Source organism: Chrysochloris asiatica, unplaced genomic scaffold (genome assembly GCF_000296735.1).
Source record: "Chrysochloris asiatica unplaced genomic scaffold, ChrAsi1.0 scaffold00109, whole genome shotgun sequence".
Classification (NCBI taxonomy): Eukaryota; Metazoa; Chordata; class Mammalia; order Afrosoricida; family Chrysochloridae; genus Chrysochloris; species Chrysochloris asiatica.
The window spans coordinates 4,499,528-4,516,193 of record NW_006408627.1 but is presented as its reverse complement, the minus strand read 5'-3'; positions in this window follow the sequence as shown (position 1 = coordinate 4,516,193).

Genomic DNA, 16,666 nt, shown 5'->3' with positions numbered 1-16,666 from the left:
TTTCTGTATTACCTTTAGTAAAACTTTACTTGCATGGGGTATCAAAGAGATTATCTGATGATTTCCGCATGTCACTGGGTCCCCTTTCCTTGGAATGGGCACAAATATGGATCTCTTCCAATCAGTTGGCCAGATAGTTGTCTTCCAAATGTCTGGGCAAAGATGAGTGAGTGCCTCCTGTGCTGCCTCACTTTCTTGAAAGATTTCAATTTTTATTCCACCAATTCCCGGTGCCTTGTTCTTTGCCAATTGCTTCAATGCACCTTGGACTTCCTCCTTCAGTATCATTGGCTCTTGATCATATGCTACCTCTTGAAATGGTTAAACAGTAACCATTTCCTTTTGGTAGAGTGACTCTGTGTATTCCTTCCATCTTCTCTTGATGCTTTCTACGTCATTTAATAATTTGCCCAGAGAATCTTTCAATAATGCAAGTCGAGGCTTGAATATTTTTTTCAGTTCCCCCAGCTTGAGAAATACTGAGTGTATTCTTCATTTTTGGTTTTCTGTCTCCAGATCTTTGCACATTTTGTTGTAATATTTGGCTTTAGCTTCTGGAGCTGATATTTGAAATTTTCTGTTCAGCTCTTGTATCTCCTGATTTATTCCATTTGCTTTAGCATTGCTACACTGGAGAGCAAGTTTCAGTGTCTCTTCTAATATCCATTTGGACCTTTTCCTTCTTTCTTGTATTCTCAATGACTTTTTGCTTTCTTTATATGTATGATGTTCTTGATGTCATTCCACAACTCTTCTGGTCTTCTGTCTTTAGTGTTTAATGTATCAAATCTGTTTTTCAGATGATCTCTAAATTCAGGTGGGATATATTCAAGGTCATATTTTGGCTTTGGCTCTCATGGACTTGTTTTCATTTTCTTCAGCTTCAGCCTGACCTTGCATATGAGTCTGTTCCACAATCTGCCCCTGGCCTTGTTTTCACTGAGGATATGGAGCTTTTCCATAGTCTCTTTCCACAGATGTAGTCAATTTAATTTCTGTGTATTCCATCTGGCGAGGTCCATGTGTATAGTCATCTTTTATGCTGTCTAAAGAAGGTATTTGAAATGAACAAATAATTGATTTTGCAGAATTCTATCATGCAATCTCCAGCATCATTTCTATCACCAAGACCAAATTTTCCAACTATTGATCTTCCTCCTTGCTCCCAACCTTTTCATTTCAATCACCAGTCATAATCAATACATCTTGATTGCATGTTTGATCAATTTCAGCTTGAAGAAGTTGGTAGAATTCTTCTATTTCATCCTCACTGGCTTTAGTGGTTGGCACGTAAATTTGATTAATAGTGGTATTAACTGGTCTTCCCTTTAGGCGCATGAATGTTATCCTATCACAGATAGCTTTGTACCTCATGACTGATCTGGATATGTTCTTTTTGACAATGAATGCAACGCCATTCCTTTTCAATTTGTCATTCCAGGCATAGTAAACCATATGGTTGTCAGATTCAAAATGGCCAATACCAGTTCATTTCAGCTCACTAATGCCTAAGATATTGATGTTTATGCGTTCCATTTCATTTTTGACAACTTCCAATTTTCCCGGATTCATACTTCCCACATTCCATGTTCCGATTTTCAGTGGATGTTTCCAGCTGTTTCTCTTCATTTTGATTTATGCCCCATCAGCAAATGAAGGTCCTGTGGGCTTTTCTCCCACGGTCTTTACTCCATTCGCATCATCACAGTCAACTCTACTTTGAGGAGGCAGCTCTTCCCCAGTCGCATTTTGAGTGCCTTAAAACTTGAGGAGCTAATTTTCTGGCATTATTTCTGACATTATTTCTCTGCTCTTCATAAGGTTTTCAGTGACTAAATATTTAGAAGTAGTTCATCACTCCTTCTTCCTAGTCTGTCTTCTTCTGGAAACTTATCTGAAACCTGTCCACCATGGTTGACTCTGGTGATATTTAAAATACAGGTGGCATAGCTTTCAGAATCACAGCAACTCACAAGCTCCACAGTATGACAAACTGACAGATGTGTGGTGGCAACAGTAATTAACAGTAGCCAAAAACCTGTTGCTTTCAAACTGATTCTGCCTTATAGCCACCCGATAGCATAGAGTAGAATTGCCTCATCGGGTTTCCAAGATGCAATCTTTACAACACCAAATTGCCTTATCCTTCTCCCAGGACTGGTGGGTTCAAAACTGCCTATCTTTAGATTGATAGTCCAATGCTTAACCTACTATGCCACCAGGACTCCTTAATAACAGTTATAAATTCCATGAAGAGTCTATCGTTAGCTCTTGGTAATTTACTTGCTTCTTCATTGAAGGTATAAGTCCAAATCTTCCATTATTGGCCCTCTACTTTCTTTGAAGGAGTCTCTGGGTGGTGCAGTGCTCAGCTGCGAACCAAAATTGTGGCATCTGGAACATACCCAGACACACCTTGAAAGAAAAGCCTTGTGCTTCTAAACTCAACCATTAAAAACCCAATGGAGTACATACAGTTCTGCTCCGGCACTACACCAAGTCACTAATGACTCCATGGCAACCGATTTGATGTTTAAATTTACTTTGTTTTAATTTAGTTTTGCCATCCTAGTTGCAAGAATAAAGCAAAAACTTTGATTCCAGTTACTTTTTAGTTTTAATTCCAACCTTTTTAGTAAGTTTGCCTATTTTACTGACATTAAATCCATTCTATCTTCATACTTGCTTTTAACTTCATCTTTTTAAACTGTTTTAAGCTTCAAATAGATCACTGCTGTCTTATCTCACATCCATTATTTTTCTCTGTCTTATACTGAAACTCCCTTCTAACTAATATTCTATCATCTCAACAAAACATCTTGAAACACCCTTTGCTGTGTGGTATATTCCCAGGACATGTTACTTACTACAGGGAACTCAAGTATGTGCATATCGAATCATGCCCAGTGTTTGATGCTCCCAGATTGTTATGCCTTTAAGCCAAGAATTTTCATCTGTTTTCTTACACAATACTTGACCTAGTAGAAAAAGCCAAATAAACCCCACTCTCAATGAACAATAAACACTGTAATATAGTTTAGGTAATGAGTATACTTTTAAAAAAAATCTGTTGGTATGTAAATTGTTCACATATACACAATTTGCTATTTCAATCCCACCAATTTATTCTTTGATCAAGCATTCTAACCTGTAAAGTTAAGAGCTTAAAACAAACGCATCACACATACACACATAATACTGTAGTGTCCAACAACAAATGTTTTCTGCTGAATTTTTTCATTACATTTGAGAAAGCCCTTTTAAAATGTTTGAAAGCAATGACCAAACTACTATCAGTAATATAAAAAACACAAGTGGCCAATTTGCCCTTTTGTTCTCCACTAATACCTTAGTTAGAGCTCATACATGTAAGAACGTGGTTTATGATTCTTCTTGCATAATTATTTTTGTAAGTTTGGCCTAAGCCAATGACAGCATTGCCCACAGATCTCTTGGACATCAAAATTATATTTTAATGACTTCAGAATGCTACAGAAAGTTTTAATAATACTAATTGCAACAATTAACATAACAGAAAGGAAACTAGATTGTATCATATCTCTAAGGGGAAACAATGCCACAATTATTGCTGCATGAATAAAATTAAGTTTTATTGAAATAACCATGACTTTTATAGAGAAGTTTTGGTATTTACAGATCAATTGAGTGATTTAAGTTTTACCCTTTGTTCTATGAGGTTTGATTATTCAGGGATCATTTTCTAGTACTCTAGATTCTATCATTTCTATAACCCCATAAGCATGTTGTTATTGTTATTAAGTGTAGTACAATCAGTTCAAACTCTTGTGGCTGTTCAGTGCCATCCAGTCCATTCAGTCACATAGTGACACTATTCACAGCAGAAGGAAACACTGTCCAATTCCATGCCACACTCAGAATTGATTTTACATTTGAGCCCCTTCTATTACCACTGTGTCAATCCGTCTCCTTTCGTGTTTCCCCCTTTTTTGCTGACCCTCCACTTTACAAAGCATGATGTCCTTCCCCAGAGACTAGTCTCTCCTGATGTCCAAAAGATGAGAGACAAACTCTAGGCATCCTCACTTCTAAGAAGCATTCTAGCCATAATTCTTCCAAAAGAATATTTGTTGCTTCTTCTGGAAGTCCATGGTACTTTAAAAATTCTTCTCTAACACCATAATTCAAAGACATCAATTCTTTTACGGTTTTCCTTATTCACTGTCCAACTTTCACATGCATATGAGGCTATTGAAAATATCATAGTTTGGATCAGTCTTCAAACTGATATCTTTACTTTTTAACACTTTCAACAGGTCATTTGCAGCATATTTGCCTAGCTCAATGCATCCTTTGATTTCTTGACTGCTGTTTCCATGGGTGTTGATTTTAAATCCAAGCAAAATGAAGTCTTTGATAACTTAGATATTTTCTTTATTTATCATGATGCTATTTATTGGTCCAGCTGTGAGGAGTTTTGCTTCCTAGACATTCTGGTGAGATCCATAGTGAAGGCTATAGTCTTTGATCTACATTCAGGTGAGATTCACAGTGAAGGCTATAGTCTTTGATCTGCATCAAAAGTATTTTAAGTCCTCCTCATTTCTAGGAAACAAGATCACATCATTTGTATATCAAAGGCTACTCATGAGTTTTCCTCCAGTCTTGAGGCCATGTTCTTCTTCATATAATCCAGTTTGTCTGTTGATTTGCTTAATGTATTGAATAAGTACAATGAAGGATAAAACTCTGACACACACCTTTCCTGATTTTAAACTACTTAGTATTCCCTTGTTCTGTTTGAACTACTTTCTCTTGGTCTATGTACAGGTTCCTCATGAGCACAATTAAGTGTTCTGGAATATTTATTCTTCTCAGTTTCATTCATAGTTTGTCATGATCCACACAGTTGAAAACTGTCAGCATCATAGTCAATCAAATACAAGTAAGCATCTTTCTGTTATTCTCTGTTTTCAGCCAATATCCACCTTACCTGAGAAATGATATCTCTTGTTCCACATCTTCTTCTGAATCCAGCTTGAATTTCTGGTATTTCCCTGTTGATGTGCTATCACAACTGCTTTTGCATCTGGTAGCATAGTGGCTACGAATTGGGCTGTGAACCACAAGGTCAGCAGTTTGAAACTACCAGCCGTTCCTCAGGAGAAAGATGAGGCTTTCTGCTCCCGTAAAGATTTACAGGCTCAGAAACCTTGTACAGGGTCGCTATGAGTCGGAATTGACTCCAAGGCACATAACAACAACAACAAAATAGCAAAAATTTATTTGCATGGAATGAGCATAAATAGGATATATTCTTATCAATTGTCCAGGTAGCTGTCTTCCAAATTTCTTGGCATAGATGAACGAGTGCCCCCTGTACATCATCAGTTTGTTGGAAGAATTCAATTTGTATACCATCAATTCCTGGAGTCTTGTTTTTTGCCAGTCTTTGGTGAAGTTTGGACTTTTTCCTTCAGTGCCATCATTTTTTCATCATATGATAGCTTTTAATATAGGTTAACATCAACCATTTCTTTTTAGTACAGTGATTCTTTTGATTCTATCTTCTTTTGATGCTTTCTATATCATTTAATATTTTGCCCATGTTGTTATTGCTGTTAGGTGTCATGGAGTTTGGTTCCAACTCATAGCAACCTTACGTACAACAGAATCACACACTGCGCCATACTCAGAACTGTTAGCAATGAGTCCAGGCCTGCTGTCACTGACAATCCATCTCATTGTGGATCTTCCTCTTTTTTTGCTCATATTCCACTTTACCTAGCATAGTGACCTAATCTGGCTTGATATCTGGCAGTTAGTTCCCTGTAGGTTTACTTTTGAAGCTGTTTTTGAATTATCTTTGGTAAAATTTTACTTGCATGTGATATTAATGATATTTAATATCACATGCAAGTTTAACCATTTCTGTTTTCTGTTGCGTCATCTCTCTTTGGAATGGCCATAAATGTGGATCTCTTTTCAATCTATGGGCCAGGTAGCTATCTTCCAAATTTCTTGGCATAGATCAGTGAGCATTTCCAGTGCCGCCTCACTTTTTTGAACGATTTCAATTTGTATTCTGTCAATTCCTTGCTTTTTCACCAATACTTTCAATCCAGCTTGGACCTTTCCCTTCAGTACTGTAAGTTCTTAATCATATGCTACATCTTGAAATGGACCATTTCCTTTTGGTACAGTGTTTGTGTATACCTTTCATCTTCCTTTGATGCTTTCTACATTATTCATTATTTTGCTCCTGGAATCTGTCAACACTGCTATTTAAGGCTTTTTTTTTTTTTTCTTCTTCAGTTCTTTCAGCTTGAGAAGTTATGAGCATCTTCTCCCCACTGGGTTTTAAAACTCCAGGTCTTTGCACATTTCTTTATAATCCTTGACTTTGTCTTCTCAAACTGTCCTTTGAAATTTTCTGTTTAGCCTTTTGAGTTCCTCATTTCTTCTATTCACTTTAGCATCTCTAAACTGGAAAGCAAGTTTCAGAGTATCTTCTGACATACATTTTGGTGTTTTCTTTCTTGCCTATTTTTTTAATGAGCTTTTTCTTTCTTCCTATATGATGTTCTTGATATCATCCAACAACTCTTCTGGTCTTCAGTCATTAATTTCTAATGCATTAAATCTGCTCTTGAGATGGTCTTTAGTTTCATAGTTTCCAGGTCATATTTTGGCTTTCATGGACTTATTTTCATTTTCTTCGTCTTCATACTGAGCTTGCACATAATCAACTGATGGCATGTTCCACAGTTTGCCCCTGGTTTGGTCTGATGATAATGAACTTTTCCTCTGTCATTTCTCACATATGTACTCAATTTGATTCCTGTGTGTTCCATCTGGTGAGGTCCATGTATATAGACACCTTTCATGTAGTTCAAAAAGGTATTTGCAATGACTAAATTGCTGGTCTTGCAAAATTCTATAATGCAAGTCGCCAGCATTATTTCTATAAGCAAGGTCATATTTCCCAACTTCTGATCCTTCCTCTTTGGTATTCCAATCACCAGTAATTATCAATGCATCTTAATTGCGTGTTTGATCAATTTCAGATTTAAGAAGTTGGTAGAATTCTTCAATTTCATCATCACTGGCTTTCGTGGGTGATGCATAAATCTGAATTATAGTGGTACTAACTGGTGTTCCTTGCAGACATACGGGTATTATCCCACTACAGACAACATTTGCACTTCAAAATAGATGTTAAAATGTTCTTTTTGATACTGCAATAATGCCCATTCCTCTTCAACATTCTCAGCATAGTAAACAATATGATTGTTTGATTCAAAATGGACCATACCATCTCATTTTAGCTCACTGATGCCTAGGATATTGATTTTTATGTGTTCCATTTCATTTTTTACAATTTCCAGTTTTCCTAGATTTATACATTTTGTGTTCCAATTATTAATGACTTTTTGCTGCTTTTTCTCCTCATTTTGAATTGTACCCCATCAGCAAATGAAAGCTTTGCTCCATTCATATCATTATGGTCAATTCTACTTTAAGGAGGCAGATCTTTCCCAATCATATAGTGAGTGCTTTCCAACCCGTAGGACTCATCTCACAATGGCACTATATTTGACAATTTTCTGTTCCTCTTCAAAATGTCTTCATCTTTGGGCATTATATCTGACAATGCTCCAATACTATTCATAAATTTTTTAACAGCTAACCATTTAAAAGCAGTGTCTCTCCTTCTTCCTGGACTATCTTAGTCTAGAAGCTCTGCTGATATCTGTCCACCATGGGTGATCCTATTGGTATTTAAAATATCAGTGGCATAGCTCTCAGGATCAAAGCAACATACAAGCCACCAGAGTATGACAATCTGATATATGAGTGGTGGTCCAATCCGTAGCGAGCCTGATTAGAGTTTCTGAGGATGATTGCTGAGTTTGAATTACCAACCTTGCAGTCCAGTACTACAGCACCACATCAGGACTCTTCCCATAAGCATAGGGACATCAGATATTCTCAACACTTAGTACACTATCTGGCAAATGGAGAAACTCAATACAAGTTTCTGGAATTAATCAATTTTATAATAATTTTGATGTTTGTTGTTATTGTTGTAATCATTTCTGACTCATAACAACCTTTATATAGGGTTTCCAAGGAATGGCTGGTACGTTTAAATTACTAACCTTGTGGTTCACACTGATTTTGAAATTGAGTGTTTATCCTATGGCATCACACAAGGGCTCATTGTAGGTATCTAAAGGGGAACATGATCCATCCCTCCCCCAAAAAAATAATTGATACTCTCTAAAACCTGGTCATGGTAAATGGTACCATGACCCACTCAATTGTATATATAAAAAAAGCACAATCTTTTATTCCTGACTCTTCCTCACCCTAAATATCAATTCCATCAGTCACTTACAGATCCAAAAAATTATTTCAATCTCTTCATTGGATTCCAAGTCAACTACCGCCCTATGATCCAGACCACCATCATCTTTTTGCCTAGACGATTCTAACAGTCTCTTTACTGGTCTCACTCCTTCCATTTTTAACCACAGACATAAACCCTTGAACAAAACTCATATTCATTCTTTATAAAGCAGCCAATGGGAGCTTTTAGAAGTTTAAAAAGGATAATGTGTCTCTTCACTGAAGAACTTTATTACCTATTCCTCCTTCCATCATACTTATTTCAAAGTCTAGATGTCCTGCCTTGGCTGATTAAACTTTGAATTATCTGGCATGTATATATTTCTCTAAACTCTAAACTTATGCCACTTTCTCCAAATCCCCATTTCCCCTATCACACACATAAATTCACTGATGCAAGCATCAGTCTCCTTTCAGTCCTAGAAACACTCAATGTTCATTATGCCTTGATCTTGCCAATCACTGCTCTAGCTGCCTAGGAAACTCTGCCCCATGCTCTTTGCATAGCGAACCATTCCCAGTTCTTTGAGTTTCTGATTAAAACCTACCTTTCCAACATGCCTTCTTTAATAACCCATTGAACTAATTCCCCTCCTGCTACTCTCTATCATGCAGCTCTATCCTTTGTCTGACTCTTCTCTAAATGGCTGTTTTTTCCATTGTTCCTTCCAAGAGAGTGTAAGTTTCATAACATCAAGATACTGATTTTCCTCACCTAAATTTTCCCAGTGCCTTTAGTAATGCTTAGTTTAGATGCAGGAGCCCTGGTGGCTCAATGATTAAACACTTGGCTGCTAATCCAAAGGTTAGTGGTTCCAGACCACAAGTGACTCTTCAAGAGAAAAGGTTTACAGCATAGTTTGGGGCAGTTCTATTCAGTTGTATACAGTTGCAAAGAGTTAGAATCGACTCAGCATTACACAATAATGGTTCACAATCAGTAAATATTTGTTGAATCAACAAATGAAGCTGTGAAACAACCCCAATAGAATTTCTTCATAGATTATTATGGAAAGTGCTTTTTAGTTGCATTTAATGATTTAAATAAGATTGTGTACTCCAAGAAATTGATATTTTCCTCAGCAAACAATACTTAAATTAGCATTAAAATTTTCTTAAACACAATGACAAAATGCCACACTTAAGTGAAGTTTAAATTGCCCTTTTCAAAGAAATGTAATGTTCAAAATCTATATTTTTGAGCCTTGATAGGAAATACATTTTTCAATTATTACTATATAGCACAAAAAAACAAAACAAAATTGTGTGTACACACTGAATTCACTCACTCAAATTTCAGGGAATGATTTAAGTGAAGCTCCATTTTTCATTGTGGTCAAACTCTGATTACTAAACAGATCAATTTAATCTTTTAGCAAACCAATATAACAACAACACACAACAATAATTTAAGTAAATTGCTACTATAAGCTAAAACAGAAACGTAATTGGAAGTTTACTTGTGTTTTCTTAGGAAAAAATCTTAATGGTTGCTATTCTTTCAAAGTGAGACTTAGAAGTTCTTCATCATTTAAAGACCTTATAGCTTTTAATTGTTTTCCAGAGGTAAAAACTTGGTTATTTATATATTCCTATAATTCTTTGTATATCCAAGTGTGCTAAAAACATGGAACTATAACATGGGATAAATCAGATGAAATTAGTGCTTCTAACAGAATTTTCTAATACTCAAATAGGTATGTATATTTGTGACTTCCTTTCAACAAAATTACAAAACATGAATATAACCAAAGGTCTTAAAAAATAGCATGCCTTATGCAACAGAGGTAAATATATTTGCGTTTAACTTACATACAATCAATTATACATGATCAGAAAATACAAGAGAGTGAGATGTAGGGAAAAGACAAGAGAGATGGAGAAGAGGGGAAAAGAACAACTTAAATACCTCAAGCAATTCCATCACAATCTTTCCATCCCACTAAGTGAACATACGCTCCCACAAGTAGGAGGTGGAAGAAATGAAGCTGCATTCTTTCAGTCAGTGTTAGCTCCCTCAGTCTTACGTGGCAGATTGCCCTCCCATAGAATATGATCCCAGAGTTTCAGAGTCCACATGATTCACATCACATAGCTATTCAACAGAAAGAAATGACTCCAGATTTTCAAGCAAAGAACCAGTGGTCCATTCTATTGCTATGGAGAAGAACTATCTATATACATATATGTTGTTGTTAAGTGCCGTCGAGTCGATTCCGACCCATAGCGACCCTGTATATGGTTTCTGAGGAGCAGTTGGTGAGCTTGAACCACTGACCTTGCAGTTCAAATGGCTTTGCAGTCTGGCGCATTAACCCACAGCGCCACACCAGGACTCCATCTAAATATATAGGCAGAGATAAAGAAGCACTCCATTTTATGGATATGCAGGGAGTTTCAAGAACAACTTTGATCACCTTTTTAGATTCAATTGATTAGAATCTAATCTCTTTGTAATATATGACTATAGAGAGTCAATGCTTATCTGAATTCCACTTCTTATTATTTAAAAAAAAAAAAAACTCTGTTTTGTAGCTATTGCTAAAATGTTGAATTGTCAGCCAGGAGGACATTTTATTGGAGTCCTAGTGTGGTGCTGTGGGTTAATGCGTCAAACTGCAACGCCATTTGAACTGCAAGGTCAGTGGTTCAAGCTCACCAGCTGCTCCTTGGAAACCCTATACAGAGTCACTATGGGTCGGAACTGACTCAACGGCACTTCACAACAACAACAACCAGGACATTTAATTGAGCTGTCTAATTCAATGCTGGCATGCAGACTCTCTATAAGTAATGGCTCAGACAGAAAAAGCAGCTTACACAGAGAATGAGAAAGCCTGTGTGTGTATGTATATATACATGAATATGTGTATGTGTATATTTACTGTGCCCATGTCTGTATGTATATATGTGAAAGTGCATACATTGTAGGTGTTTATTTGTCCCAGAAAATAAAATCCTTAAAAACAAAGCATTTGTAGACATTCTTCACTCATTTCTCAATACTAAATGCCTGCTACTGAAAGACATATATGCATGCATATTCCTGAGGATCAGGCATTCTGGATGAAGCAAAGCTTTACCTTAGTGCATTAAACAACTTTATCATGGTATCATTACACTCAATCTGTAATTGCCTACTTGATGTATAATGTGAATGTCTTTAATCTTCCCAATATTTAAATAATTTATGGATAAAATCACCTGAAAATTATTTTAAGGTAGTCACCTCCTAAGTGAATTAAAATTCCCAGATCTCTACTTTAGCTGTAAATGTTGAAGAATAGTCTACTAACTCTTTTCTTTCCCCATCCTCCAATTCCAACTGGGTACTATCCATGTTAAGTCCATGACTTCTAATTCTGGTGTTTTGTGTGGCACTGTGGGTTAATGCACTGGATTGCAAAGCCAGGTTGAATTGCATGGTCATTGGTTCAAGTTCACCAACTGCTCCTCAGAAAACTTATATAGGGTCGCTATAGGTTGGAACTGACTCAATGGTTTGGAACTGACTCAATGGCACTTAACAACAAGTAGTAGTAGGAAGTTGACATCCTTCTTACTACTACTTGTTGTTGTGTTGGAAGAAATGCAGCCACAGTGCTCCTTGGAAGTCAGGATGGCCTAACTTTGTCTCTCATACTTCAGACATATTATCAGGAGAGACCAGTCACTAAATAATATGATTTTTGGTAAAGTGGAGGATTGGAGAAAGGGAAGAAGACCCCCAACAAAATGGATTGGCACAGTGGCATCAGTGATGGGCTCAGGCGTAGAAATGATTGCAAGGTTAGCCCAGGACTGGGTAGTGTTCTGTTCTGTTGTGCATAGGATCCCTATGAGTTGGTACTAACTCAATGGCACCTAACAACAACATCCTACCTAGAACCCCCTTACTTGACACACTGGGACATGTGAATGGTGACTGTTCACAACTCAAAGCTGCCCCATCCCTGTAGAATTGTCCTTATCAAAGGGGAAATCTCCTAGGTAGACCTGCACCTTACAAACCACTTTCAGAGTACTCAGCATATGATGAACTAGGATGGGGGTACAATACACCAACCTCTTTCCTCAAAGCTGTCTGTATTGAAATTTGTACTCTAGAACGTCCACACTGGATTAGGTCAAGTCAGTTTATATTCAACTTTATTCCCCTCACCTATAATTCCTTTACTTCCCTTTTCTATAGATAGCTCCCCAAATAAACCATTTGAACAAGAATTTTCATCTCAAGCTCTAGTTGTAAGAAATCTGACGTTGTTGCTCTACCTTAGAAAGACCATATGTTCAACAGAACTAAACACTGCCCAGCCCTGACAATTCTCTCATTTGTTGTCATATTTGAGTACATTGTTGCTGCCACTGTGCCAGTCCAGCTCATTGAGTGTGTTCTTCTTTTTTCTCTGACTCTCCATTTTATCCTGACCACATGTCCAAAGTACAACATACAAAGTCTAGCCATTCCTGCTTCTAAGAAACACTTTGGTTAATGCTTCTTCTAAAACAGATTTGTTGGTTCTTCTGGAAGTCCATGGTACTTTCAGTATTCTTTACCAATGCCATAATTCAAATGCATCAATTCTTTTAGGGTCTTCCTTATTCATTGTCCAACTTTCGTATGCATACGTGACAATTGAAAATAACATGATCCGGCACCATAGTCTTCAAAGTGACATCTTTGTTCTTGAACAGTTTAAAGAGGTATTTTGCATCATGTTTATCTGAAGCAACATGTCCTTTGACTTTTTTTTTTTTTTTTGTCTGCTGCTACCCTCAGCAATGATTATGGATCCAAACAAAATGAAGTCTTTGGCAAAGTCCTTTATCTTTTTTTCATTTATCATGATGTTATTTATTGGTCCATTCGTGAAGATTTTCATTTTCTTTACACTGAAGTGAAATCCATATTGAAGACTGTAGTCTTTCACCTTCATAATTATTTAAAGTTCTTTTCATATTGGCAAGCAAAGTTGTATCATCTGCATATTATAGGTCATTAATGAGCCTTCCTCCAATCTTGAAGCCATGTTCTTCTTCATATAATCTACTTTCTCAGATTATTTGCTAAGCATACAGATTGAATAATTGTGGTGAAGGATACAACCCTGGCACACCACACCTTTTCTGATTTTAAATTGTTTTATATCTCCTTGTTCTGTTATAACAGCTGTCTTTTGGCCTATGTACAAGTTCCTCAAAACACAATTAAGTGTTCTGGGATTCTTATTCTTCACAATGTCATTCATAGTTTGTTCTGATTCACATGACAGTCAGGTGCATTTGTATAGCCAATAAAGCACAAATAAACATCTTTCCAGGAGGCCTGGTGGTACAGTGGGATGAAAGTAGAAGATGGATGCATAGGTGATGGTTAAAATAATAGTTGAGATTAAGGGGGAAAATGTATTTCTATCATTAAAATCTAAATTCCCATGTTCTGTTTAAAATCAGACATTAAACTATGTTATTCAACCCTAAACAAATCTTATATCACACACACACACACACACACACACACACACACACATATATATATACATATATATACACAAATATGCACAAGTTGGTGAGTGCAAAGAGTTAAAGAGCAATAACTTTAGAATTTATCGAGTGACTACTCATATTTAAGACACAAATCCAGGCCATAATATCCTTTCTGAGATAAATGTAATACCTTCTACTTAGTCTTACTGATTCCATTTGTACTTCAGTGATATGACACATTCTCTCCATAGCAGCCATAGTGATCTCTTATTAAACAAATCAGGACATGTGACTATCATGCTGAAACCTCTTCAGACAAAATTACCCATTTAGACTTAGAGAAAAATCCAAAGTATTTGTTATAGCCTAATATAAGGTCCTGTGGCTCCATAGGATAAGAACTCTACCTCAAGGTTGGTTTGAACTGGGAAGTCAGTGGTTCAGACTCACCAGCCATTCCTCAGAAACCCTATACAGGGTTGTTACGGGTTAGAACCGACTTGGCAGCACTTAACAACAGCAACACCAATATTAGGTCCAGTATAATCCCTGACCTCTTCCATTTTATCTTACATTACTTCTCACTACACTCTCTACATTTCAGACACTCTACTGTTTAGGAAGTTATCTTATTGTTTTGTCAACTAAAAACAACAACAAAATATAACTCTTCATTATTCAAGTCTCGATTCGATAGTTACTGTATCAGAGAAGCCTTCCTTGACCATTTTGATAGTTACTGTATCAGAGAAGCCTTCTTTGACCATTTTGCTAGCACCACCTCTTCCCTCATCATATGCAACTATATAGCCTATTTTATTCTATTCTACTCGTGATGTTGTTAAGTGCTGTCCAGTTGATTTCTACCCCAAACAATCCTGTACAGGGTTTCTGAGGAGCAGCTGGTGGGTTTGAAACACCGGCCTTGTGGTTCACAGTCCAGTGCTTATCTATAGCACATAAAAATCTCTAGTTTTCTTTTTCATCTCTTTAGATCTCTTCCCTTCTGACATGTGAGCTGTCCTCTACCATATGAGAACAGCAGAAGGGACACAGAATAGCTATTAAATATGTATCTTCTGATTGAATGCATGAACATCTCCTAAAGTATAACATTATCAAAAACAAAGTCACAAATGATAAAAGTAGATCACATGCTTCAAATTTTATACAGGAGCTTAGGTATATAGAAGGATATATGGAAGGTCTTACAATTTTATATATTTACCAAAATGTATAAGAAGGAAAGCTTTTAAAAATTAAATCTTAGTAGCTTTTTTAAGGGGAAAAAAGTACTTCTCACTAACAAAACTGATGAATAAAGAAATGTTTGGATTTGTTGTTATTGTTTTGATAGCCCTTTATGCTATCACATCAGCTATTTACTGGGGGGAAAAAATAATCAAACCCCAACTCCTACAGTGAGACAGGGCTCTAAGTCAATACTGTGAAGGAACAAGTAGAGATTGTTTTAACTTTGAAAAAAAATTCAGGAGCCTAAATCTGTTTTCCAAAAGCAAATTTAATGTCTTTAAGTACCTTGAAAGGCCTTGTGTTTCTATACCTGGTGTTATCATTGTTTGAACTTCATGGTTGACTTAAACTCTTCAAAGAAAACTTCCCTTGTGCTGTCATCAGGATACATCTAGGCTATATCCCCCTCCTATGGACTCTCATATTAAGCTTGGTGGGCCATGCTTATTACATTTTAGTATTCTACTGTAAACTACTTAGGAGTGTATGGGTTCCCTGTAACTCATCAGCTTCAATCGCCCAAATTGAACACAAAATAGTTTGTTGAAATGATAAATGAATGAATGAACCTACTAGACTTGCCTAGTAGAGGCCTCAAAGCTCCCCAGAATACAGGGCAAAAATGCTGAAGTATTTGAGGTTACTATAGGCCAATGCAAGAACTTCACCCCAAGTGCTTCCATCGAAGCTTACTCCAGAATAAAGGCTGTGAAACTCAAGTGACCTTCAGCTGAAAATGACCATAGTAAACTGCCATTTGTCTCATTGGACCCTACCACTAATCATGATTTGAGTTTAAAATAAAGAATCATTTCCTCTTAACACTAAAGAATGTTAAGTGCTAAGAAACCAGGGGAACTGAATAAAGCCTATCAGTCATGAATATAGTTTAAAATAGTCACTAGAAGAGCATACCTGAAGGATCTTTAACAGTAATCATTTTGCAAATGTGGAGTTATTCTCCTGAAGAAATACTGAAATATCATTTTGCTTGATTCATTTGAAATTAAATTGTCCAAAGCATCAGTGAATAGACAATAATAGAAAATTATGCATATGTTGGATAATATTGGCTCATATGTTGGATACTGGAACAGGACTGTCTGTCTATGTTGTACATTTTAAACTTCAGTATTTCCAAATTCTTTTGGTGCAATATCCAAATAACTTAATGGAATGAACCATTAAAAAATATCCTCAAGAATTTACTTGGGTTTTATTGAATATTTTGTCTTATACTTTATAGAGAGGATCTGCTTACTCTAAAGAGGTTTTAATTCAACTATTTAACTAAGAAACACATTTTAATATATACTTAGAAGTGTTCCACATCAGCACACTACTGTCTGAGAGGTAAACTAAAAGAAAACCATTGGCATTTCCAAAGCTGACAATCTGAGTAGAAATAAAATACATTACTATGATGGGATTGACAGAGGAGTCACAGATATATGGTTTTGTATTGTTTGTTGTTCTTCAAGTTCATGAAAGACATTATTAATCATAATTCCTTTTCCTGCACAACCTGTTTACA